This window comes from Sturnus vulgaris, unplaced genomic scaffold (genome assembly GCF_052056855.1).
Source record: "Sturnus vulgaris isolate bStuVul1 unplaced genomic scaffold, bStuVul1.hap1 Scaffold_180, whole genome shotgun sequence".
In the NCBI taxonomy this organism is placed as follows: domain Eukaryota; kingdom Metazoa; phylum Chordata; class Aves; order Passeriformes; family Sturnidae; genus Sturnus; species Sturnus vulgaris.
The window spans coordinates 733,661-737,798 of NW_028276110.1; positions in this window are offsets into that span (position 1 = coordinate 733,661).

The following is a 4,138-nucleotide window of genomic DNA, read 5'->3' on the forward strand; positions in this document are numbered from 1 at the left end:
GCGATTGGGGTGAACATTTAAAATTGCCGCATGCTGTGTGCTGTGTTGAAAAGAGGTGAGTACTTTGTCCCTTGATAAAGAGATACCCTTCCCCGCAGCGATTTTGACTTTGGGAATCGGGTTGTGTGTGGGGATTCCTGGTTTTGGGGACGGTATTCCCTCTAACACTCGGTGTTCGGGTTTAACTGCTCCCCTGCCGCCGCTGTCATTGTGTATTTTTAGATTTGAAATTGTGTATTTTAAGACTGTCATCTTGTGACAAAAGTTATAATTGCAACAAACCGGTAATTCTGCCCTGTGTTTGCTGTGTTGTCACTCGGGCTGTGTTGTTGACTGTTCTGTTGTAGTTTGCTGATGGAAGTGGCTGTTGAAGCTCGAGGCCAAGCTGACAGAGCTCGGCAGTTTAGGCGGGCTCTTTCGAGATGGTTTTAGCTTAAGCCAGGAGAGTTTTACAAAGGGTGAAAGGACGTGTAAACCTGGCATGACAAATTAAAAGAATTTCCCTCCTGCAGCTGTGTGTCCTTAACCCTTGAAAATTTAAGGGGAGGTCATATTTGTGGACTGCCAGAGTTATAGTGTGGTGGTTTGAGCATATTTTAAATCGTGGCTTGAAGAATAGAAGGAATCCCCCTCCCTCCTGTAGTTTGGACTGGATCCTTGGGAATTTGTGAATCCAGCGAACTATTGGATAGAAAGAGGAAACGATCAGGTTCATCTGGAAGGAATATGCAGAACCTCAGCAGGGAGGCTGGTAACTTTGGACTGGGAACAGCCTGCACAAGAGAGTCTGGTCATTCAAGAGAGAAGAGAAACAGCTTGCTTTTGCGAGTGTTACAAGGTTTTGGGGCTTCTAGAGGTTGGCACTCTGTGTGGTTACTGTTCCAGTGTAGGACTTGTGAAAAGCATTGGTATTGTTTCATCGAGAGACAGCAAAGGCTATGCCCTGAGTGTAAACCGAGGCATCCTAACCAAGCTGATTTTGAACCTAAGATTCTAAAGTTTGTGTGTGGAAAATCACATTTAGAACCTGCAATTTGGGCGTGTGTGTGGGAGGAAGATGGTGAAAGGACTGTGAGGCTGTGTGGAGAGAGATTTGGGTGGAAATGGGATAACACAAGAAGAAGGAGATAATGGGAACTAGTCAAAGCAAGGAGATTTCTAAGGCTAGTCCCTTAGGCTGTATTTTGACACACTGGAAAGTGTTAGTGGGGTGTGGGAGCACTGAAAATTAGGTAAGTTTGATCAAATTTTGCAAGCAATGGTGGCCTCTTAATAAGCTGGGAGAAGGTCTCAGATGGCCACCAGCTGGAACTTTAGACCATGAGATTTTATTGCAGCTGATGTTATTCTTAAAGAGAGAACAGACTTGGGAGGAGGTGACATACACAGGTATGTTTTTCTCTATCAGGACTCATCCTGATTGGCAGAGACATTGCAGCATCAGAGCCCCCTCTGATCCCTTGGAACTGGCCCTTGAAAGGGACAGTGAGGCTAATAGAGGGAAACCTAAGTGATTCTGCAGTGTGTGCTCAATAAACCAACGCTGTACTCATTCTGATATAGTCTATCAAACAGAAGCACAAGAATAGGAACTAATGGACCTGTTTAGACCACCCCCTAAAAAGCTAGAAGAAAATGAAGATTCAAAGGGATCAGTTCCAGCCCATTCCAAAATTGGGAGCAGCATTGTCCCCGGATCATCATGGAGCTGAGGTTGGAAGGGACCTCAGCAATCCGCAGCCAAACCTGTCAGAAACTGGGTCAGACCAAGGGGTGTTTGGTGTAGATTGGAAAATCCTTAAGGCCAGGGATGGGGCAGCATCTCAGAACCTGTGTAAGCTCAAGGGAACAAAAGTTTTCCACATATCCTGTCTGATCTCCCCTCATTTCCCTTCCACCCATTGTCTTTTGTCCCCCCCAGCCCCCCCAGTGCAGAGCCTGGCTCTGTGTTCTCCATCAGCTCCTGGCTGGCACTGCCAGGCTGGCATGAGGAGCCCCTCAGCCTTCCCTGCTCCAGGCTGGACAAGCCCAGCTCCCTCAGCCTCTCCTCACAGCCAAAGGGCTCCAGCCCCACCTTGGAGGCCCTTCCCTCACCCTGCTCCAGCTGCCAGACATCTTTCCTGCCCTGGGCAACCCAAACCAGGCCCCAGTGACCTGGATAATCCACGGCCTTGATGTCCTGGTCACACAGCCCTGGCCCCTTGTCCCCGTGTCAGGCTCTGGGGTTGATTTGTGGAACATCCTTGGGGGAGGCTGTGGCTCCAGGTGGACCAGGGGGATCCCGGGGGACAGGGGACCCTGCTGGGCATGAACAGCTTTGGACTTGTCTGGGGAAACTGTGAGGGGGGGCTGGGGCAGAGTGACCAACCCAGTGACCTCACACAGCCCTGCTGGGATGTCACACAGCCCCTCCTGTGATGTCACAGCCTGCCCTGTGATGTCAGATCTCTGTCCTGTGATGTCACAGTCAGCTCTGTGATGTCACACAGCCAGCCTATGATGTTGTAGCTGCTCAATGACCTCTCATAACCCACTCTGTGATGTCACAGCCCACTCTGTGACCTCATGTTACCAGATGATAAACTGCCTACCCCAGGTGAGTTAACACAATTCCTGTTCTCCAAAACCACTGGCCTCTGGAACCTGCACAATGCCCGTTGTGTAATAAGGGGAACTGGAAGTTTCCCAGCCTCAGTGTCCTGGCAGCTCAGCCAGGCTGAACTGGAACATTGGGGTCCACGACCACCAGGGACCACCAGAGAGACCCCCAGGACAGAAGAAGCCATGGGTAAAGAGGAGGGAAAATATGTTAATGATTTTGGGGAAATGATTATCATATGTGTGTTTAGTCGAGGACAATCAATGAATATGTTTGCAAACTACAGAATATAAACAGAAATTTCCTGTACTCAGCATGCACGGCTTTGGGAGGAGCTGTCCCCCTGTGTATCCAGCCAAATAAAGAATGCTGCTTTTTAATGCTGCGTTGGTGTTAAGGAGTTTGCAATTTGAACAAATTGTTGGTAACACTCTCCCAAGGAAAGCTCTGTCTCCTGATGTTCACAAACAGAGAAGGGCTGGTGGGAGATGTGGTCAGAGGCTGCCTGGGGTACAGTGACCATGAAATAATCCAGTTTTCAATATTCTGTGAAACAAGGAGAGGCATCAATCAAACTTCTACACTGGAATTATGGAGGACACACTTTGGTCTATTCAGGATGCAGTTTTGGAGAGGACCAAATCAGGTACTGATATTTTAAGGGGAACAACCCTTAAGAACAGAGGGGTCCAGGAAGGATGGACACACTTCAAGAAAGTAATTTAGAAGGAGCAGGAGCAGCCTGTTACAACAACACATCATCAGTAGGGTAAAACTAACCCATCTCACAGCGGTGTAAACCCAGCTCACCTTCCCTACCAGTGGGTGAGTAATCCAACGCCTGGTGTATTCTGCTTCACAATGATTGGGAGAGCCGAAATGGAAGGATGTTTGCCTAGTGAGAAAAGTGCACAATGGGGAGGGGACGGCTGTGGCAGGCCACTTTTCACCGCCCCCAGGGAACCCATCCAGCAAGAGTGGGAGAAGCTGCCACCGACCATGCCACGGGCCAGCGGCTTTTGCCCACCCCGCAGGGATCGGCTTCCCTCCGGAAAAGCCGGGGGACAGCAAACAGTGACCAAAAAACCCCAAACAAATAAAAAGCACAGGGTGCGTCACACAACCCGTGTTAGCCACGGGGGTCACAGGCCAGGGCTGGGGGCGAGGCCCGCGCCTCTCACTCCCCCCACCCCCTGCACTGACATCTCTCGCTCTCCAGCCTCGCCCACGACATTCCCGGGGGCTCTCTGCCGGGTTCCGGCCACCGCCACCGCCGCCAACCCTGAACAATTCCGCCCGCTAAGCGGGTCCCCGGCTTAGGGCCGAGGAAGGGGGACGACTTCAACAACACACGGTGGGGACGCGGTGCCGCCACCCCGGCCCGCAAACTTCATCGGGCGACTCCCGTCACCGAGCCCCTCAGGCAAGCGGGCGAGGCCGAGGCGAGGCCACACGCCCCCACTGCACGTCCCCGCGGCCCTTCCGACACGGACACTCCGGCAAACAGGTCGGGAGAGGGAAAGGAGGCGCAGCCACCTC